At 42.4% G+C, this 23,771-nt stretch overlaps 7 non-coding genes across 7 annotated transcripts; 2 read left to right on the top strand and 5 right to left on the bottom strand.

Moving 5' to 3' along the window:
• The first annotated feature begins 494 nt into the window (after positions 1-494).
• Positions 495-567, top strand: trnar-ccu. Its single transcript has one exon. It is a non-coding gene; the product is annotated as a tRNA-Arg (tRNA).
• Positions 568-3,686: 3,119 nt separating this feature from the next.
• On the top strand, positions 3,687-3,759 carry trnar-ccu. Its single transcript has one exon. It is a non-coding gene; the product is annotated as a tRNA-Arg (tRNA).
• Positions 3,760-13,165: 9,406 nt separating this feature from the next.
• Positions 13,166-13,238, bottom strand: trnak-uuu. The gene has a single exon. It is a non-coding gene; the product is annotated as a tRNA-Lys (tRNA).
• Positions 13,239-13,523: 285 nt separating this feature from the next.
• trnar-ccu lies at positions 13,524-13,596 on the bottom strand. Its single transcript has one exon. It is a non-coding gene; the product is annotated as a tRNA-Arg (tRNA).
• Positions 13,597-17,681: 4,085 nt separating this feature from the next.
• On the bottom strand, positions 17,682-17,754 carry trnar-ccu. The gene has a single exon. It is a non-coding gene; the product is annotated as a tRNA-Arg (tRNA).
• Positions 17,755-20,178: 2,424 nt separating this feature from the next.
• On the bottom strand, positions 20,179-20,251 carry trnar-ccu. The gene has a single exon. It is a non-coding gene; the product is annotated as a tRNA-Arg (tRNA).
• Positions 20,252-21,423: 1,172 nt separating this feature from the next.
• Positions 21,424-21,496, bottom strand: trnar-ccu. Its single transcript has one exon. It is a non-coding gene; the product is annotated as a tRNA-Arg (tRNA).
• Between the last annotated feature and the right edge of the window lie 2,275 nt (positions 21,497-23,771).

Here is a 23,771-nt window from a genome sequence, read left to right as displayed (position 1 = left end):
AACCATCCTCTGCTGTCCAGTTTGTTTTCAGCAATGAAGTGCAAACACAAATATAAAAAGCAAAATTTCATGGGCATGTCTCAGTGCCCTCCGTGATTCTTTGTTTGACTTCTTTTGTCAGTTTTTATAGGTTATACTGATTGTAGAGGAGCTGGCCTCCTAATCCATGTGTTGTGAGTTCAAGTATTATTTTGGGGTGCCTGAAAGCGGAGTGATGAAGTGGAAGTATCCTGGGCAGTTAACCCAGTGATTTATGGATCGAAACCATCCTCTGCTATCCAGTTTGTTTTCAGCAATGAAGTGCAAACACAAATATAAAAAGCAAAATTTCATGGGCATGTCACTGTGCCCTCTATGATTCTTTTTTTGACTGCTTCTTTCAGTTTGTATAGGTCATACTGATTACAGAGGCGCAGCGGAAGCGTGAAGGCCCCGTAACCCAGAGGTTGATAGATCGAAACCACTCTCTGCTATCTAGATAGTTTTTAGCAAGTGCCCCAGGGGCCTAATGGATAAGGCACTGGCCTCCTAAGCCAGGGATTGTGGGTTCGAGTCCCATCTGGGGTGGATGAAGGCATTTTGGGATAGAAAAAGAGAGCTGAGCATGTAACACAGAGGTTGAAGCATCGAAGCTATCCAATTCTATTTTTAGAAATGAAGTGCAAACAGGGTAAAAAAAAGCATAATTTCATGGGCATGTCTCTGTGCCCTCTGTGATTCTTTTTTTGACTGCTTCTTTCAGTTTGTATAGGTCATACTGATTACAGAGGCGCAGCGGAAGCGTGATGGCCCCGTAACCCAGAGGTTGATAGTTCGAAACCACTCTCTGCTATCTAGATAGTTTTTAGCAAGTACCCCAGTGTCCTAATGGATAAGGCACTGGCCTTCTAAGCCAGGGATTGTAGGTTCGAGTCCCATCTGGGGTGGATGAAGGCATTTTGCGATAGAATCGAAGCAGCTTGTATAGGTCACGATGATCACACAGTGCCACATCGAAGATATCCTACTCTATTTTTAAAAATGAAGTGCAAACAGGGTAAAAAAAGTATAATTTCATGTCTCTGTGCCCTCCGTGATTCTATTTTTTAACTGCTTCTATCAGTTCGTACAGGTCATGCTGATTACAGAGGCACTGGCCTCCTAATCCATGTATTGTGAGTTCAAGTATTATTTTGGGGTGCCTGAAAGCGGAGTGATGAAGTGGATGTATCTTGGGCAGTTAACCCAGTGATTTATGGATCGAAACCATCCTCTGCTGTCCAGTTTGTTTTCAGCAATGAAGTGCAAACACAAATATAAAAAGCAAAATTTCATGGGCATGTCTCAGTGCCCTCCGTGATTCTTTGTTTGACTTCTTTTGTCAGTTTTTATAGGTTATACTGATTGTAGAGGAGCTGGCCTCCTAATCCATGTGTTGTGAGTTCAAGTATTATTTTGGGGTGCCTGAAAGCGGAGTGATGAAGTGGAAGTATCCTGGGCAGTTAACCTTTAACGAGTCACCAACCCGGATCCGGGATCACCCCCCACTCCCCCCCCACTGAGTAGCATAGCTAGCATAGCGTCACAATTAAATAGTAGCATCTAAATATCATTAAATCACAAGTCCAAGACACCAGATGAAAGATACAGATCTTGTGAATAACCCCATCATTTCTGTTTTTTAAAATGTTTTACAGGGAAGACACAATATGTAAATCTATTAGCTAACCACGTTAGCAAAATACACCATCTTTCTTTGTCCACCATTTTCTCTCTCCACCACTAGCTATCACCAATTCGGCTAAACTAAGATATTGATAGCAACAAACCAAGAAAAAAACTCATCAGATGACAGTCTGATAACATATTTATGGTATAGGATAGGTGTTGTTAGAAAAAAGTGCATATTTCAGGTAGAAATCACAGTTTACAATTGCACCGACCATCACAAATCGACTAGAATTACTAGATAGAGCAACGTGTATGACCAATTTACTCATCATAAAACATTTCATAAAAATAGACAAAGCATAGCAATGGAAAGACACAGTTCTTGTGATTTCAGACCATATTTCAGATTTTCTAAGCGTTTTTCAGCGAAAACACAATAAATCGATAAGTTAGCATACCACATGTACAAACGTTAGTAGAGCATGAATTCAAGGCAAAGGGAGCTATAACGTTATCATCGCCAAAATATATTAATTTTTTCACTAACCTTCTCAGAATTCTTCCGATGACACTCCTGTAACATCATTTTACAACATACATATACAGTTTGTTCGAAAAGGTGCATATTTAGCCATACAAAACCGTGGTTACACAATAAAAATACTAGGAAATCAAGCCTCAATATGTCTGACGTCATCTATCAGAGTGATCTAGTTTAATTGAAAGCTAATCATATACTTGACTAAAAAATACAGGGTTGACAGGAATCGAAAGACAAATTAGTTCTTAATGCAACCGCTGACTTACATTTTTAAAATTATCCTTACTTTTCAATACAGGGTTCGCCAAGTGAAGCTATACCAAACAAAATGGCGAAATATGCGTTTAAAATATTTCGACAGAACAACGATTTATCATATTAAATATTGCTTACTTTGAGCTGTTCTTCCATCAGATTCTTGGGCAATGTATTCTTTCTTGGGTTTAATCTTCTTTTGGTCGAAAGATGTCCTTTGTCCGTCTAAATGCCCGCTAACGTTCGACCGGGACCCCGAAATGTGCCCGGTGCTTCACATAGAAATGCATCAAAATCGCACTAAACGGATATAAATTGCTATAAAACGGTTTAAATTAACTACCTTATGATGTTTCTAAGTCCTATATCGAATTAAATTACAGACGGATACATTTTACGTTGATAACCGAGCCTTTGAAAATGGCATCCGGAGGTGTCTTCCTGCGTAAAGGCGAGCGTCGAAAGGGGGGCTACCCTCACTCCTTGGTCCTTTATAACCTCTGAGAGCTACGCAGAAGGCCCATTCCACTTCTCATTGGTTACTGACATCCAGGGGAAGGCGGGTGCAGTTCGTGTCGTTCCATAGGATATACACAGACTTTTAAAACTGATCTGAAATCAGAGCTTCGCTCTCAGACCTTTCACTGTCTGTCATGGATTTCGCTGTAGAAAGAGTTCTGGGTCACCCACAGACATCATTCCAACTTTGTATGAAACTAGAAAGTGTTTTCTATCCAATAGAATTAATAATATGCATATTGTACGAGCAAGAATTGAGTACTAGGCAGTTTAATTTGGAGACGACAAAATGCTAATTCGGAACAGCACCCCCTGTAGTCGCAAGAAGTTATTAACTGCTTCTATCAGTTCATACAGGTCATGCTGATTACAGAGGCACTGGCCTCCTAATCCATGTATTGTGAGTTCAAGTATTTTTTTGGGGTGCCTGAAAGCGGAGTGATGAAGTGGAAGTATTCTAGACAGTTAACCCAGTGATTTATGGATCGAAACCATCCTCTGCTATCCAGTTTGTTTTCAGCAATGAAGTGCAAACACAAATATAAAAAGCATAATTTCATGGGCATGTCACTGTGCCCTCTGTGATTCTATTTTTGACTGCTTCTTTCAGTTTGTATAGGTCATACTGATTACAGAGGCGCAGCGGAAGCGTGAAGGCCCCGTAACCCAGAGGTTGATAGATCGAAACCACTCTCTGCTATCTAGAAAGTTTTTAGCAAGTGCCCCAGTGGCCTAATGGATAAGGCACTGGCCTCCTAAGCCAGGGATTGTGGGTTTGAGTCCCATCTGGGGTGGATGAAGGCAATTTGGGATAGAAAAAGAGAGCTGAGCATGTAACACAGAGGTTATCCAATTCAATTTTTAGAAATGAAGTGCAAACAGGGTAAAAAAAAGTATAATTTCATGGGCATGTCTCTGTGCCCTCTGTGATTCTTTTTTTGACTGCTTCTTTCAGTTTGTATAGGTCATACTGATTACAGAGGCGCAGCGGAAGCGTGAAGGCCCCGTAACCCAGAGGTTGATAGATCGAAACCACTCTCTGCTATCTAGATAGTGTTTAGCAAGTACCCCAGTGGCATAATGGATAAGGCACTGGCCTTCTAAGCCAGGGATTGTGTGTTTGAGTCCCATCTGGGGTGGATGAAGGCAGTTTGGGATAGAATCGGAGCATCTTGTATAGGTCATGATGATCACACAGTGCCACATCGAAGATATCCTACTCTATTTTTAAAAATGAAGTGCAAACAGGGTAAAAAAAAATATAATTTCATGTCTCTGTGCCCTCCGTGATTCTTTTTTTAACTGCTTCTATCAGTTCGTACAGGTCATGCTAATTACAGAGGCACTGGCCTCCTAATCCATGTATTGTGAGTTCAAGTATTTTTTGGGGGTGCCTGAAAGCGGAGTGATGAAGTGGAAGTATCCTGGGCAGTTAACCCAGTGATTTATGGATCGAAACCATCCTCTGCTGTCCAGTTTGTTTTCAGCAATGAAGTGCAAACAGAAATATAAAAAGCAAAATTACATGGGCATGTCTCTGTGCCCTCCGTGATTCTTTGTTTGACTTCTTTTGTCAGTTTGTATAGGTTATACTGATTGTAGAGGAACTGGCCTCCTAATCCATGTATTGTGAGTTAAAGTATTTTTTTGGGGTGCCTAGAATCTAGATAGCAGAGAGTGGTTTCGATCTATCAACCTCTGGGTTACGGGGGCATCACGCTTCCGCTGCGCCTCTGTAATCAGTATGACCTATACAAACTGAAAGAAGCAGTCAAAAGAAGCAGTCAAAAAAATTATCACAGAGGGCACAGAGACATGAAATTATACTTTTTTTTACCCTGTTTGCACTTCATTTCTAAAAATAGAATAGGATAGCTTCGATGCATCAACCTCTGTGTTACATGCCCAGCTCTCTTTTTCTGTCCCAAATTGCCTTCATCCACCAGAGATGGGACTTAAACCCACAATCCCTGGCTTAGGAGGCCAGTGCCTTATCCATTAGGCCACTGGGGCACTTGCTAAATACTATCTAGATAGCAGAGAGTGGTTTCGATCTATCAACCTCTGGGTTACGGGGCCATCACGCTTCCGCTGCGCCTCTGTAATCAGTATGACCTATACAAACTGAAAGAAGCAGTCAAAAAAAGAATCACAGAGGGCACAGAGACATGCCCATGAAATTTTGCTTTTTATATTTGTGTTTGCACTTCATTGCTGAAAACAAACTGGACAGCAGAGGATGGTTTCGATCCATAAATCACTGGGATAACTGCCCAGGATACTTCCACTTCATCACTCCGCTTTCAGGCACCCCAAAAAAAATACTTGAACTCACAATACATGGATTAGGAGGCCAGTTCCTCTACAATCAGAATAACCTATAAAAACTGACAAAAGAAGTCAAACAAAGAATCACGGAGGGCACTGAGACATGCCCATGAAATTTTGCTTTTTATATTTGTGTTTGCACTTCATTGCTGAAAACAAACTGGACAGCAGAGGATGGTTTCGATCCATAAATCACTGGGTTAACTGCCCAGGATACTTCCACTTCATCACTCCGCTTTCAGGCACCCCAAAAAAATACTTTAACTCACAATACATGGATTAGGAGGCCAGTTCCTCTACAATCAGTATAACCTATACAAACTGACAAAAGAAGTCAAACAAAGAATCACGGAGGGCACAGAGACATGCCCATGAAATTTTGCTTTTTATATTTGTGTTTGCACTTCATTGCTGAAAACAAACTGGATAGCAGAGGATGGTTTCGATCCATAAATCACTGGGTTAACTGCCCAGGATACTTCCACTTCATCACTCCGCTTTCAGGCACCCCAAAATAATACTTGAACTCACAATACATGGATTAGGAGGCCAGTGCCTCTGTAATCAGCATGACCTGTACGAACTGATAGAAGCAGTTAAAAAATAGAATCACGGAGGGTACAGAGACATGCCCATGAAATTATACTTTTTTTTACCCTGTTTGCACTTCATTTTTAAAAATAGAGTAGGATATCTTCGATGTGTCACTTTGTGATCATCATGACCTATACAAGCTGGTTCAATTCTATCCCAAACTGCCTTCATCCACCCCAGATGGGACTCGAACCCACAATACCTGGCTTAGAAGGCCAGTTCCTTATCCATTAGGCCACTGGGGCACTTGCTAAAACTATCTAGATAGCAGAGAGTGGTTTCGATCAATCAACCTCTGGGTTCGTGGCCATCACGCTTCCGCTGCGCCTCTGTAATCAGTATGACCTATACAAACTGAAAGAAGCAGTCAAAAAAAGAATCACAAGGGGGATTGGAGGGACGCCATGTGCGACTGACGTGTTTTCCGTTTGCTCCCGTGGTATTTTTAAAGTTTATGTGAATTTTGCAGCAGAACCGTATTTATTTTCATATATTATTTTGGTGATCCCTTCCCGTAAAAACCAAGACTACTTTACTTCCCAATGTCAGCATGTCGACGAAACATAAGGCCAAAAGCATGACTTTGAGAAAACCCGGCCTACAAGACACACTCTCATCACCGCCCTCTCCTGAGCCTGACGGCCCGGGGACTGACACTTTACCCGGGGGGGCGGCTTGGCCTGGCGGCGCTGAAATGAACATTCTCGAGGCCATCAAACTACTACGATCTGAGATAGTTGAAATGAAAACGGAGGTGGTTGCTACGATTGAAGCCCGAATAAAGGAGGTTTCTGATACTTTAAAAGCAGATCTAACCATCCTGCAGAACGAGACGGTGCCAGCAATCACATCACTCAAAACAACAATGGCGTCGCACACTACAACGATTGCAGCACTGGAGACCTCCGCTACAAATGTCTCCGACTTAACTACATCCCTGGAGGCTGACGTGAAACGCCTAGCTGCGGATTTGAAAAAGGTGAAGGAGAGCTGTGTAAGTTTAGAGGGATTCTCTCGCCGCAATAACCTGAGACTTGTATCAGTCCCAGAGTCAGCGGAAATGCCTCGCGCCACGGATTTCGTTTCTGGGCTGCTGAAGGATGTTCTTGCCTTAGATGAAAAGCCCCTGATTGATCGTGCCCACCGGTCGCTGCGCCCAAAGCCCCGGGATGGGGAGAGGCCCCGTAACATAATTCTTCGAGTGCACTTTTTCCATGAGAAGATGGAGATTCTCCGACGACCCCGCAATACCACTCTGAGCTTTCAAGGACAGAGCTTCTCCATCTACCAGGACTACTCCCCCACTGTTTCCAGGCAGCGCGCAGCTTTCGGACAGGCCAAACGACTACTTCGGGACCATCCAGGTGTGAAGTACGGACTGCGATTCCCGGCCCGTTTATGGCTATCTCATGATGGTAAAGACTACACATTTGAATCTCCGGATGAGGCTCTCTCTCACATTCAACGTCACATCAAGAAGTCTTGAACTTGCTCATAGTTCAGCAACTGTTGCTTGCGAACTGTGGATAGTAAGTAACCCACCTGTGGTACAATTATGTTTAGCTACAACATGCTAATTTTGTATAGTTGGGGAGTTGGCGAACCCATTCAGGCTTATTTGATGTGATCTAATGTTTTGATCATCTAGTGTGCTTGCCTTACAAGCATTCAGTCATTTTAATTTCATTGTATTGAGGTTTTACTTTACTCCTGTGTTTCTAGGCTGTCTTGCTCACCTATTCAGTTTGTTTACATAGTGTCTCAGTGACTCAAAATATTCTTGGTTATTTGTTTACTGCATCCGTTTGCAATGACCCAGTAAACAGTAAATGCTTCCCGAGGCGACACGTTTTTGGGGTCTTCACGTCCTGAGCGTCATTTATGCCCAGCAAGCGTTCAACGTTGCTCACACGTAGTTTTTTGGTCTTGGTTGTAAGCTGTCTCAGCATTCAATTAGACAACTATTATAATAATAATTATTATTATTTTTGATTGTCTTACTACGATTTCCTTACTTCAAATTAGGTTTTCGGCTGAGAGCCTTTATACATTTTATTTATTTTCTCTCCCAAATGCCTGTTATAAGACTGGGAATATAATTATATACATCTACAAGTGGTGCTTTTGTAATTTCGTCTGCACAAGGGATTCACTTTTATTTTTTTTATTTAAAAAATGATTATCTCTTTTTGCTGTTTGATCCACTAACAAAACGCGACTTTAAAGAGCGGGACTGTGGGTTTAGGTTTAAGACCGCACTCTCACAGACATACTGTGCGAAGAGAACATGTTCTATTTAGGCTTGTACCTCGTTTGGGGAGGTATTGTCTGGGATGGGGGGAGGGGGAAGGGGTTGAATTGTTCAGTTCTAATGTTGTCATTCTGTCTTTTTTGTTTTTTTTTCTGTACTTTTTCCAAACATCTACCACCGTACATTATTACTCTGAGACAAGTTATTCTGGGGTTTTTGGGCGCTCATTGCTTTTCCATTCTATGTTCTAATGACAGGGTTGTATAACGGGAATGCCCAGAGGGGCCAAAACAATGCGATCAAGTACATTTCGTGGAACATCAAAGGCGTTAATAACCCAGTGAAGCGTAAGAGGGTGTTGACACACTTAAAGGGTTTGAATGAAAATGTTGCATTTCTACAAGAGACTCACTTGAGGACTGGTGAGCACTTTAGGATGCGTAGGGACTGGGTTGGTCAAGTGTTCCACTCTAACTTTCATAGTAAATCAAGAGGTGCTGCCATTTTGGTTGATAAAGCCACTCCCTTTGTAGCTTCTGAGGTTATCGCTGATCCTAAGGGACGATACGTCATAGTAACCGGTAAACTGTTTTCTACCCCTCTTGTTTTGGCTAGTGTTTATGCTCCCAATTGGGATGACACAAGTTTCATTTCTTCCTTTTTGTCTGCTATACCCAATTTAGATTCTCATTTGTTGATTTTAGGGGGGGGGGTTCAACTGTACAATGTCCCCAGTTCTTGACAAGTCCTCACGAACAACTACAGGCCCATCTAAATGTGCCCTACTTATTCAAGCCTTTCTTCAGAAATATGCCATGTTTGAGGCCTGGCGTTTCCTACATCCTACAGATAGACAGTATTCCTTTTATTCTCATGTTCATCAAACATACTCCCGGATTGATTACTTCTTTTTGGACAAAAAACTTCTGCCTAACCTTCGGCAGTGTACTTACAAGAGTATTGTTATTTCTGACCATTCACCATTAGTGCTTGAACTAGAGTTTCCCCAGCAACCTCCTATGTGTTATCAATGGCGTCTTAACCCCATTTTACTCTCAGATAAGGAGTTTGTCAATTTCATTTCTTCTGAAATCACCTTATTCCTAGAAACTAATTCAACACCAGGTATGTCCTGCTCTACCATATGGGAGTCTCTCAAAGCATACTTATGTGGCCAAATTATTTCTTATACAGCCAACCAAAACAGAGTTCGCTCTCAGCGACTTCGGGACCTGAGCGAATCCATAGCCACATTGGATGAGAAGTATGCTACGGTTCCTTCCTCTGATCCGCATAAAGAGCGCCAACTACTCCAATCTGAATTTGATGAGCTTTCTACCAGGCAAGCTGAACAGTTACTCTTGCGAGCTCGGTACAGAGTGTATGAACAAGGCGACAAGGCCAGTAAACTCCTTGCACATCAGATCCGTAAATCTGAGGCCTCACGTTTAATCCCACAAATAAGGACCCCGTCTGGTGCCACCACAGTTATACATAAAGAGATCAATGATCAATTCAAACAATTTTACTCTGCGCTATACACCTCTGAATCCCCTCAAGACCCTTTGCTGATTGATTCCTTCTTTAATGGCCTGAATATGCCTTCAATTGATACAGACACCCATGACTGTCTAGAAGAAGAATTTACACCTGAGGAGATTGCAACAGCAGTGTCCGCAATGAAAAGTGGTAAATCACCGGGTCCGGATGGTTTTCCAACCAAATTTTACAGGACGTTTTCTGGTCTGCTTTGCCCATTCTTGTCTCGACTATTTGCAGAGTGCCTTAATACCTCAAAGCTACCGCCTAGTCTTTATCAGGCTTCAATTTCATTACTATTAAAGAAAAACAAAGACCCCCTGGAATGTGGATCCTATCGCCCAATCTTGCTTTTAAACTGTGATTACAAAATCCTAGCCAAGCTTTTAGCCATCCGTATGGAAGGCTCGCTGCATCAAGTAATACACTCTGACCAGACTGGCTTTGTGAGAAATAGGCATTTGTTTTTCAATATTAGGCGCCTTATGAATATACTGTACTCCCCAGCGTCGGAGGACCCAGAGGTGGTGGTCTCACTTGATGCAGAAAAAGCGTTTGACCGCGTTGAGTGGGATTACCTAACAGCTACCCTTTATAGATTTGGCTTTGGCCCCAAATTCATTGCGTGGATAAAGATTCTTTATTTTTCTCCCATGGGTTCGGTACGGACTAACAACTTGTCCTCTGACTATTTTCCCTTGCACCGCGGATCCAGACAGGGCTGTCCACTCTCCCCCTTGTTGTTTGCTTTGGCAATCGAACCTCTCGCCATTGCACTACGCTCTAATGATGCCATTCAAGGAATAATCAGGACGGGCTCAGAGCAGAAAGTCTCGCTATATGCGGATGACCTCCTTTTGTTTATCTCTAACCCTGATACCTCAATGCCACGCGCCTTATCTGTTCTTAAAAGGTTTGGATCAATCTCAGGGTACAAGCTGAATCTAGGCAAGAGTGAGCTTTTTCCTGTAAACAAGGCTGCTTTAAAGTGCTCTTTTACAAGTTCTCAGTTTAGGATTGTCCGGGATCAATTCACCTACTTGGGAGTTAAAGTGACAAGGAAATATTCAAATCTGTTTCAGGAAAACTTGGTTGCTCTAGCAGACAGTTTGAAACAATCTTTTACTTTTTGGAATTCGCTACCTCTTTCTCTTATCGGAAGGATTAATGTCATTAAAATGAGTGTGTTGCCCAAATTTCTATATTTATTTCAATGTTTACCCATTTTTATTCCAAAATCTTTTTTTATTTCACTGGATCAAACATTCATGCATTTTATTTGGGATGGCAAGGTACCACGGATTGGTAGAAAACATTTACAGAAGCCTAAGTCATTGGGGGGTTTAGCTCTACCAAATTTTCAGACATACTATTGGGCTGCAAATTTCAGAGCCCTTCTGTACTGGCTGCAGACCGATCCTACTGGCCCTAGACCACTCTGGGTCCAGATGGAGTCTGAATCGTGTAAACCTGCTGCACTTTCTTCTGTGTTGTGCTCGTCTCTCCCAGTGTCCCTAGGCAAAAGGTGTGTCAACCCAATTGTAAAGCAGTCTCTTAAAATTTGGAATCAGTTCCGTTTAGCCTTTGGCCTCCGAGACTTTTCTCTATCAGGCCCAATCAATCAGAACATTTTATTTCCTCCATCTTTGAATGATGGGGCTTTTGGCATCTGGCACTCACTAGGCCTCTCCTCACTAGCCCAATTATTCTTTGATGATACATTTGCCTCTTTTGCTCAGCTACAGGAAAGGTTCAACCTCCCCCAATCCCACTTTTTCCGCTATCTCCAGACTAGGAACTTTGTCAGAGCTAACACACCTGAATTTCCCCATAGGCCTGCGAATACAGCCATAGAGAGCATCCTGGAGCTGAACAAGCTTCCTAGGGGCGCAATTTCAGATGTATATGCAATCATTCATGACTTACAGAACCCTTCTTTGGTGCCTTTAAAGACTCGATGGGAAAAGGATTTGGGGGAGGAACTTGGGGAAGACACCTGGGAATCTGTGCTGCGCAGGGTGCATTCGTCCTCTTTTAGCACTAGACACAGCCTCATTCAATTCAAGGTGGTTCACCGTATCCACTGGTCTGGGGCCAGACTTGGAAGAATATTCTCTGATTTTGATCCTACCTGTGTCAGATGTAAAATTGAACCAGCTACACTGTTGCATATGTTCTGGGGCTGTCATAAACTGTCAGGTTTCTGGGAATTAATATTTAAATGTTTCTCTGATATATATAACACTGTTATAGATCCCTCTCCCCTTACAGCCCTTTTTGGAGTACTGCCCATAGGTACCCCCCTGTCAAGAATCCAGTCGGACACTGTTGCTTATACAACTCTTTTAGCTAGACGGCTAATACTACAGAACTGGAAGATGGCAGCTCCCCCATCTTATAAATATTGGGTGAGAGATGTGTTGTGCTCTCTGAAACTAGAAAAAATTCAATTCAATTCACGTGGGAACCCCAAACTGTTTAATGAGGCTTGGGCTCCATTCCGGTCTTACTTTAAACAGTCCATCCTCTGATGGCATTCCTATTAAAACCAAAATAAGTCTGTATTTGACCCCCCTGTGACTTAGGGGTTGGATGAGCATTTCTCTGGGGGTTTTCTGGGGTGGTGGTGGGGGGCATTAAGGTTGATGTGCTTATTGATTGTGACCTGCGGATGCCTTGTTCATCTTGCCCGGGCAGATTTTGTTCACGCCTACATAAAATTATTATTATTCATTTTTTATTTTAAAGCATTGTAAACTTTTTATTTTTGGTCCAGTGGATGGTTGGTCCGTGGCCTTGACTGTCTGTGAGTGGTTGCATTTCTCCACCCAATCCCTTGACTGTTTACAGGAACAATGGTGAGGTGTTTGCTCTGTCCCTATACTATAGATTGCCCTTTAACCTTTGTAGCCTTCTGCCTGGTGTGTTTAACTTGTCTAAAGTATGGTATCTTTAAAGCTATTTAAAAAAAAAAAAAAATGTAATGTATTATTTGTATTTTTTCTAGTTGAGTATATTATTTATATTGCTTTGTCTTGTCTGTGTGTGTAAAACTTAATAAACAGAGTTTTCAATCACAGAGGGCACAGAGACATGCACATGAAATTTGTCTTTTTATATTTGTGTTTGCACTTCATTGCTGAAAACAAACTGGGCAGCAGAGGATGGTTTCGATCCATAAATCACTGGGTTAACTGCCCAGCATACTTCCACTTCATCACTCCGCTTTCAGGCACCCCCAAAAAATACTTGAACTCACAATACATGGATTAGGAGGCCAGTGCCTCTGTAATCAGGATGACCTGTACGAACTGATAGAAGCAGTTAAAAAATAGAATCATGGAGGGCACAGAGACATGAAATTATACTTTTTTTTACCCTGTTTGCACTTCATTTTTAAAAATAGAGTAGGATATCTTCGATGTGTCATTGTGTGATCATCGTGACCTATACAAGCTGCTTTGATTCTATCCCAAACTGCCTTCATCCACCCCAGATGGGACTCGAACCCACAATCCCTGGCTTAAAAGGCCAGTGCCTTATCCATTAGGCCACTGGGGTACTTGCTAAAAACTATCTAGATAGCAGAGAGTGGTTTCGATCTATCAACCTCTGGGTTACGGGGCCATCACGCTTCCGCTGCGCCTCTGTAATCAGTATGACCTATACAAACTGAAAGAAGCAGTCAAAAAAAGAATCACAGAGGGCACAGAGACATGCCCATGAAATTATACTTTTTTTACCCTGTTTGCACTTCATTTCTAAAAATGGAATAGGATAGCTTCGATGCTTCAACCTCTGTGTTACATGCCCAGCTCTCTTTCTCTATCCCAAATTGCCTTCATCCACCCCAGATGGGACTCGAACCCACAATCCCTGGCTTAGGAGGCCAGTGCCTTATCCATTAGGCCACTGGGGCACTTGCTAAAAACTGTCTAGATAGCAGAGAGTGGTTTCGATCTATCAACCTCTGGGTTACGGGGCCATCACGCTTCCACAGCGCCTCTGTAATCAGTATGACCTATACAAACTGAAAGAAGCAGTCAAAAATAAAATCACAGAGGGCACTGAGACATGCCCATGAAATTATGCTTTTTATATTTGTGTTTGCACTTCATTGCTGAAAACAAACTGGACAGCAGAGGATGGTTTTGATCCATAAATTACTGGGTTTACTGCCCAGCAAACTTCCACTTCATCACTCCGCTTTCAGGCACCCCAAAATAATACTTGAACTCACAATACATGGATTAGGAGGCCAGTTCCTCTACAATCAGTATAACCTATAAAAACTGACAAAAGAAGTCAAACAAAGAATCACGGAGGGCACTGAGACATGCCCATGAAATTTTGCTTTTTATATTTGTGTTTGCACTTCATTGCTGAAAACAAACTGGACAGCAGAGGATGGTTTCGATCCATAAATCACTGGGTTAACTGCCCAGGATACTTCCACTTCATCACTCCGCTTTCAGGCACCCCAAAAAAATACTTGAACTCACAATACATGGATTAGGAGGCCAGTGCCTCTGTAATCAGCATGACCTGTACGAACTGATAGAAGCAGTTAAAAAAAAGAATCACAGAGACATGCCCATGAAATTATACTTTTTTTTACCCTGTTTGCACTTCATTTTTAAAAAAAGAGTAGGATATCTTCGATGTGGCACTGTGTGATCATCTTGAACTATACAAGCTGCCTCGATTCTATCCCAAACTGCCTTCATCCACTCCAGATTGAACTCGAACCCGCAATCCCTGGCTTAGAAGGGCAGTGCCTTATCCATTAGGCCACTGGGGCACTTGTTAAAACCTATCTAGATAGCAGAGAGTGGGTTCGATCTATCGACCTCTGGGTTACGGGGCCATCACGCTTCCGCTGCGCCTCTGTAATCAGTATGACCTATACAAACTGAAAGAAGCAGTCAAAAAAAGAATCACAGAGGGCACAGAGACATGCCCATGAAATTATGCTTTTTATATTTGTGTTTGCACTTCATTGCTGAAAACAAACTGGACAGCAGAGGATGGTTTCAATCCATAAATCACTGGGTTAACTGCCCAGCATACTTCCACTTCATCACTCCGTTTTCAGGCACCCCAAAATAATACTTGAACTCACAATACATGGATTAGGAGGCCAGTTCCTCTACAATCAGTATAACCTATAAAAACTGACAAAAGAAGTCAAACAAAGAATCACAGAGGGCACTGAGACATGCCCATGAAAATATGCTTTTTATATTTGTGTTTGCACTTCATTGCTGAAAACAAACTGGACAGCAGAGGATGGTTTCGATCCATAAATCACTGGGTTAACTGCCCAGGATACTTCCACTTCATCACTCCGCTTTCAGGCACCCCAAAATAATACTTGAACTCACAATACATGGATTAGGAGGCCAGTTCCTCTACAATCAGTATAACCTATAAAAACTGACAAAAGAAGTCAAACAAAGAATCACGGAGGGCACTGAGACATGCCCATCAAATTTTGCTTTTTATATTTGTGTTTGCACTTCATTGCTGGAAACAAACTGGACAGCAGAGGATGGTTTCAATCCATAAATCACTGGGTTAACTGCCCAAGATACATCCACTTCATCACTCCGCTTTCAGGCACCCCCAAAAAATACTTGAACTCACAATACATGGATTAGGAGGCCAGTGCCTCTGTAATCAGCATGACCTGTACTAACTGATAGAAGCAGTTAAAAAATAGAATCACGGAGGGCACAGAGACATGAAATTATACTTTTTTTTACCCTGTTTGCACTTCATTTTTTAAAAATAGAGCAGGATATCTTCGATGTGGCACTGTGTGATCATCGTGACCTATACAAGCTGCTTCGATTCTATCCCAAACTGCCTTCATCCACCCCAGATGGGACTCGAACTCACAATCCCTTGCTTAGGAGGCCAGTGGCTTATCCATTAGGCCACTGGGGTACTTGCTAAACAGTATCTAGATAGCAGAGAGTGGTTTCGATCTATCAACCTCTGGGTTACGGGGCCATCACGCTTCCGCTGCGCCTCTGTAATCAGTATGACCTATACAAACTGAAAGAAGCAGTCAAAAAAAGAATCACAGAGGGCACAGAGACATGCCCATGAAATTATGCTTTTTATATTTGTGTTTGCACTTCATTGCTGAAAACAAACTGGACAGCAGAGGATGGTTTCAATCCATAAATCACTGGGTTAACTGCCCAGCATACTTCCACTTCATCACTCCGCTTTCAGGCACCCCAAAATAATACTTGAACTCACAATACATGGATTAGGAGGCCAGTTCCTCTACAATCAGTATAACCTATAAAAACTGACAAAAGAAGTCAAACAAAGAATCACAGAGGGCACTGAGACATGCCCATGAAAATATGCTTTTTATATTTGTGTTTGCACTTCATTGCTGAAAACAAACTGGACAGCAGAGGATGGTTTCGATCCATAAATCACTGGGTTAACTGCCCAAGATACATCCACTTCATCACTCCGCTTTCAGGCACGCCAAAATAATACTTGAACTCACAATACATGGATTAGGAGGCCAGTGCCTCTGTAATCAGCATGACCTGTACGAACTGATAGAAGCAGTTAAAAAATAGAATCACGGAGGGCACAGAGACATGAAATTATACTTTTTTTCCCCTGTTTGCACTTCATTTTTAAAAATAGAGTAGGATATCTTCGATGTGGCACTGTGTGATCATCGTGAACTATACAAGCTGCCTCGATTCTATCCCAAACTGCCTTCATCCACTCCAGATTGAACTCGAACCCGCAATCCCTGGCTTAGAAGGGCAGTGCCTTATCCATTAGGGCACTGGGGTACTTCCTAAAAACTATCTAGATAGCAGAGAGTGGTTTCGATCTATCAACCTCTGGGTGACGGGGCCTTCAATCTTCCGCTGCGCCTCTGTAATCAGTATGACCTATACAAACTGACAAAAGAAGTCAAAAAAAGAATCACAGAGGGCACAGTGACATGCCCATGAAATTATGCTTTTTATATTTGTGTTTGCACTTCATTGCTGAAAACAAACTGGACAGCAGAGGATGGTTTCGATCCATAAATCACTGGGTTAACTGCCCAGCATACTTCCACTTCATCACTCCGCTTTCAGGCACCCCAAAATAATACTTTAACTCACAATACATGGATTAGGAGACCAGTTCCTCTACAATCAGTATAACCTATAAAAACTGACAAAAGAAGTCAAACAAAGAATCACGGAGGGCACTGAGACATGCCCATCAAATTTTGCTTTTTATATTTGTGTTTGCACTTCATTGCTGGAAACAAACTGGACAGCAGAGGATGGTTTCGATCCATAAATCACTGGGTTAACTGCCCAAGATACATCCACTTCATCACTCCGCTTTCAGGCACCCCCAAAAAATACTTGAACTCACAATACATGGATTAGGAGGCCAGTGCCTCTGTAATCAGCATGACCTGTACGAACTGATAGAAGCAGTTAAAAAATAGAATCACGGAGGGCACAGAGACATGAAATTATACTTTTTTTTACCCTGTTTGCACTTCATTTTTAAAAATAGAGTAGGATATCTTCGATGTGGCACTGTGTGATCATCGTGACCTATACAAGCTGCTTCGATTCTATCCCAAATTGCCTTCATCCACCCCAGATGGGACTCGAACCCACAATCCCTGGCTTAGAAGGCCAGTGCTTTATCCAGTAGGCCACTGGGGTACTTCCTAAAAACTATCTAGATAGCAGAGAGTGGTTTCGATCTATCAACCTCTGGGTTACGGGGCCATCACGCTTCCGCTGCGCCTCTGTAATCAGTATGACCTATACAAACTGAAAGAAGCAGTCAAAAAAAGAATCACAGAGGGCACAGAGACATGCCCATGAAATTATACTTTTTTTTACCCTGTTTGCACTTCATTTCTAAAAATAGAATTGGATAGCTTCGATGCTTCAACCTCTGTGTTACATGCTCAGCTCTCTTTTTCTATCCCAAATTGCCTTCATCCACCCCAGATGGGACTCGAACCCACAATCCCTGGCTTAGGAGGCCAGTGCCTTATCCATTAGGCCACTGGGGCACTTGCTAAAAACTATCTAGATAGCAGAGAGTGGTTTCGATCTATCAACCTCTGGGTTACGGGGCCTTCACGCTTCCGCTGCGCCTCTGTAATCAGTATGACCTATACAAACTGAAAGAAGCAGTCAAAAAAAGAATCACAGAGGGCACTGTGACATGCCCATGAAATCATGCTTTTTATATTTGTGTTTGCACTTCATTGCTGAAAACAAACTGGACAGCAGAGGATGGTTTCGATCCATAAATCACTGGGTTAACTGCCCAGCATACTTCCACTTCATCACTCCGCTTTCAGGCACCCCAAAATAATACTTTAACTCACAATACATGGATTAGGAGGACCAGTTCCTCTACAATCAGTATAACCTATAAAAACTGACAAAAGAAGTCAAACAAAGAATCACGGAGGGCACTGAGACATGCCCATCAAATTTTGCTTTTTATATTTGTGTTTGCACTTCATTGCTGGAAACAAACTGGACAGCAGAGGATGGTTTCGATCCATAAATCACTGGGTTAACTGCCCAAGATACATCCACTTCATCACTCCGCTTTCAGGCACCCCCAAAAAATACTTGAACTCACAATACATGGATTAGGAGGCCAGTGCCTCTGTAATCAGCATGACCTGTACGAACTGATAGAAGCAGTTAAAAAATAGAATCACGGAGGGCACAGAGACATGAAATTATACTTTTTTTTACCCTGTTTGCACTTCATTTTTAAAAATAGAGTAGGATATCTTCGATGTGGCACTGTGTGATCATCGTGACCTATACAAGCTGCTTCGATTCTATCCCAAATTGCCTTCATCCACCCCAGATGGGACTCGAACCCACAATCCCTGGCTTAGAAGGCCAGTGCCTTTATCCAGTAGGCCACTGGGGTACTTCCTAAAAACTATCTAGATAGCAGAGAGTGGTTTCGATCTATCAACCTCTGGGTTACGGGGCCATCACGCTTCCGCTGCGCCTCTGTAATCAGTATGACCTATACAAACTGAAAGAAGCAGTCAAAAAAAGAATCACAGAGGGCACAGAGACATGCCCATGAAATTATACTTTTTTTTACCCTGTTTGCACTTCATTTTTCTAAATAGAGTAGGATATCTTCGATGTGGCACTGTGTGATCATCGTGACCTATACAAGCTGCTTCGATTCTATCCCAAATTGCCTTCATCCACCCCAGATGTGACTCGAACCCACAATCCCTGGCTTAGAAGGCCAGTGCCTTATCCATTAGGCCACTGGAGTACTTGCTAAAAACTATCTAGATAGCAGAGAGTGGTTTCGATCTATCAACCTCTGGGTTACGGGGCCTTCAATCTTCCGCTGCACCTCTGTAATCAGTATGACCTATACAAACTGAAAGAAGCAGTCAAAAAAAGAATCACAGAGGGCACAGTGACATGCCCATGAAATTATGCTTTTTATATTTGTGTTTGCACTTCATTGCTGAAAACAAACTGGACAGCAGAGGATGGTTTCGATCCATAAATCACTGGGTTAACTGCCCAGCATACTTCCACTTCATCACTCCGCTTTCAGGCACCCCAAAATAATACTTTAACTCACAATACATGGATTAGGAGGCCAGTTCCTCTACAATCAGTATAACCTATAAAAACTGACAAAAGAAGTCAAACAAAGAATCACGGAGGGCACTGAGACATGCCCATCAAATTTTGCTTTTTATATTTGTGTTTGCACTTCATTGCTGGAAACAAACTGGACAGCAGAGGATGGTTTCGATCCATAAATCACTGGGTTAACTGCCGAAGATACATCCACTTCATCACTCCGCTTTCAGGCACCCCCAAAAAATACTTGAACTCACAATACATGGATTAGGAGGCCAGTGCCTCTGTAATCAGCATGACCTGTACGAACTGATAGAAGCAGTTAAAAAATAGAATCACGGAGGGCACAGAGACATGAAATTATACTTTTTTTTACCCTGTTTGCACTTCATTTTTAAAAATAGAGTAGGATATCTTCGATGTGGCACTGTGTGATCATCGTGACCTATACAAGCTGCTTCGATTCTATCCTAAATTGCCTTCATCCACCCCAGATGGGACTCGAACCCACAATCCCTGGCTTAGAAGGCCAGTGCTTTATCCAGTAGGCCACTGGGGTACTTCCTAAAAACTATCTAGATAGCAGAGAGTGGTTTCGATCTATCAACCTCTGGGTTACGGGGCCATCACGCTTCCGCTGCGCCTCTGTAATCAGTATGACCTATACAAACTGAAAGAAGCAGTCAAAAAAAGAATCACAGAGGGTACAGAGACATGCCCATGAAATTATACTTTTTTTTACCCTGTTTGCACTTCATTTCTAAAAATAGAATTGGATAGCTTCGATGCTTCAACCTCTGTGTTACATGCTCAGCTCTCTTTTTCTATCCCAAATTGCCTTCATCCACCCCAGATGGGACTCGAACCCACAATCCCTGGCTTAGGAGGCCAGTGCCTTATCCATTAGGCCACTGGGGCACTTGCTAAAAACTATCTAGATAGCAGAGAGTGGTTTCGATCTATCAACCTCTGGGTTACGGGGCCATCACGCTTCCGCTGCGCCTCTGTAATCAGTATGACCTATACAAACTGAAAGAAGCAGTCAAAAAAAGAATCACAGAGGGCACTGTGACATGCCCATGAAATTATGCTTTTTATATTTGTGTTTGCACTTCATTGCTGAAAACAAACTGGACAGCAGAGGATGGTTTCGATCCATAAATCACTGGGTTAACTGCCCAGCATACTTCCACTTCATCACTCCGCTTTCAGGCACCCCAAAATAATACTTTAACTCACAATACATGGATTAGGAGGCCAGTTCCTCTACAATCAGTATAACCTATAAAAACTGACAAAAGAAGTCAAACAAAGAATCACGGAGGGCACTGAGACATGCCCATCAAATTTTGCTTTTTATATTTGTGTTTGCACTTCATTGCTGGAAACAAACTGGACAGCAGAGGATGGTTTCGATCCATAAATCACTGGGTTAACTGCCCAAGATACATCCACTTCATCACTCCGCTTTCAGGCACCCCCAAAAAATACTTGAACTCACAATACATGGATTAGGAGGCCAGTGCCTCTGTAATCAGCATGACCTGTACGAACTGATAGAAGCAGTTAAAAAATAGAATCACGGAGGGCACAGAGACATGAAATTATACTTTTTTTTACCCTGTTTGCACTTCATTTTTAAAAATAGAGTAGGATATCTTCGATGTGGCACTGTGTGATCATCGTGACCTATACAAGCTGCTTCGATTCTATCCCAAATTGCCTTCATCCACCCCAGATGGGACTCGAACCCACAATCCCTGGCTTAGAAGGCCAGTGCTTTATCCAGTAGGACCACTGGGGTACTTCCTAAAAACTATCTAGATAGCAGAGAGTGGTTTCGATCTATCAACCTCTGGGTTACGGGGCCATCACGCTTCCGCTGCGCCTCTGTAATCAGTATGACCTATACAAACTGAAAGAAGCAGTCAAAAAAAGAATCACAGAGGGCACAGAGACATGCCCATGAAATTATACTTTTTTTTACCCTGTTTGCACTTCATTTCTAAAAATAGAATTGGATAGCTTCGATGCTTCAACCTCTGTGTTACATGCTCAGCTCTCTTTTTCTATCCCAAATTGCCTTCATCCACCCCAGATGGGACTCGAACCCACAATCCCTGGCTTAGGAGGCCAGTGCCTTATCCATTAGGCCACTAGGGCACTTGCTAAAAACTATCTAGATAGCAGAGAGTGGTTTCGATCTATCAACCTCTGGGTTACGGGGCCTTCACGCTTCCGCTGCGCCTCTGTAATCAGTATGACCTATACAAACTGAAAGAAGCAGTCAAAAAAAGAATCACAGAGGGCACTGTGACATGCCCATGAAATCATGCTTTTTATATTTGTGTTTGCACTTCATTGCTGAAAACAAACTGGACAGCAGAGGATGGTTTCGATCCATAAATCACTGGGTTAACTGCCCAGCATACTTCCACTTCATCACTCCGCTTTCAGGCACCCCAAAATAATACTTTAACTCACAATACATGGATTAGGAGACCAGTTCCTCTACAATCAGTATAACCTATAAAAACTGACAAAAGAAGTCAAACAAAGAATCACGGAGGGCACTGAGACATGCCCATCAAATTTTGCTTTTTATATTTGTGTTTGCACTTCATTGCTGGAAACAAACTGGACAGCAGAGGATGGTTTCGATCCATAAATCACTGGGTTAACTGCCCAAGATACATCCACTTCATCACTCCGCTTTCAGGCACCCCCAAAAAATACTTGAACTCACAATACATGGATTAGGAGGCCAGTGCCTCTGTAATCAGCATGACCTGTACGAACTGATAGAAGCAGTTAAAAAATAGAATCACGGAGGGCACAGAGACATGAAATTATACTTTTTTTTACCCTGTTTGCACTTCATTTTTTTTTAAATAGAGTAGGATATCTTCGATGTGGCACTGTGTGATCATCGTGACCTATACAAGCTGCTTCGATTCTATCCCAAATTGCCTTCATCCACCCCAGATGGGACTCGAACCCACAATCCCTGGCTTAGAAGGCCAGTGCTTTATCCAGTAGGCCACTGGGGTACTTCCTAAAAACTATCTAGATAGCAGAGAGTGGTTTCGATCTATCAACCTCTGGGTTACGGGGCCATCACGCTTCCGCTGCGCCTCTGTAATCAGTATGACCTATACAAACTGAAAGAAGCAGTCAAAAAAAGAATCACAGAGGGCACAGAGACATGCCCATGAAATTATACTTTTTTTTACCCTGTTTGCACTTCATTTTTTTAAATAGAGTAGGATATCTTCGATGTGGCACTGTGTGATCATCGTGACCTATACAAGCTGCTTCGATTCTATCCCAAATTGCCTTCATCCACCCCAGATGTGACTCGAACCCACAATCCCTGGCTTAGAAGGCCAGTGCCTTATCCATTAGGCCACTGGAGTACTTGCTAAAAACTATCTAGATAGCAGAGAGTGGTTTCGATCTATCAACCTCTGGGTTACGGGGCCTTCAATCTTCCGCTGCGCCTCTGTAATCAGTATGACCTATACAAACTGAAAGAAGCAGTCAAAAAAAGAATCACAGAGGGCACAGTGACATGCCCATGAAATTATGCTTTTTATATTTGTGTTTGCACTTCATTGCTGAAAACAAACTGGACAGCAGAGGATGGTTTCGATCCATAAATCACTGGGTTAACTGCCCAGCATACTTCCACTTCATCACTCCGCTTTCAGGCACCCCAAAATAATACTTTAACTCACAATACATGGATTAGGAGGCCAGTTCCTCTACAATCAGTATAACCTATAAAAACTGACAAAAGAAGTCAAACAAAGAATCACGGAGGGCACTGAGACATGCCCATCAAATTTTGCTTTTTATATTTGTGTTTGCACTTCATTGCTGGAAACAAACTGGACAGCAGAGGATGGTTTCGATCCATAAATCACTGGGTTAACTGCCGAAGATACATCCACTTCATCACTCCGCTTTCAGGCACCCCCAAAAAATACTTGAACTCACAATACATGGATTAGGAGGCCAGTGCCTCTGTAATCAGCATGACCTGTACGAACTGATAGAAGCAGTTAAAAAATAGAATCACGGAGGGCACAGAGACATGAAATTATACTTTTTTTTACCCTGTTTGCACTTCATTTTTAAAAATAGAGTAGGATATCTTCGATGTGGCACTGTGTGATCATCGTGACCTATACAAGCTGCTTCGATTCTATCCCAAATTGCCTTCATCCACCCCAGATGGGACTCGAACCCACAATCCCTGGCTTAGAAGGGCCAGTGCCTTATCCATTAGGCCACTGGGGTACTTCCTAAAAACTATCTAGATAGCAGAGAGTGGTTTCGATCTATCAACCTCTGGGTTACGGGGCCATCACGCTTCCGCTGCGCCTCTGTAATCAGTATGACCTATACAAACTGAAGAAGCAGTCAAAAAAAGAAT

The sequence above is a fragment of the Salvelinus namaycush genome, unplaced genomic scaffold (genome assembly GCF_016432855.1).
Source record: "Salvelinus namaycush isolate Seneca unplaced genomic scaffold, SaNama_1.0 Scaffold3031, whole genome shotgun sequence".
Taxonomy (NCBI): domain Eukaryota; kingdom Metazoa; phylum Chordata; class Actinopteri; order Salmoniformes; family Salmonidae; genus Salvelinus; species Salvelinus namaycush.
This window is presented reverse-complemented; position numbering and strand designations above follow the sequence as displayed.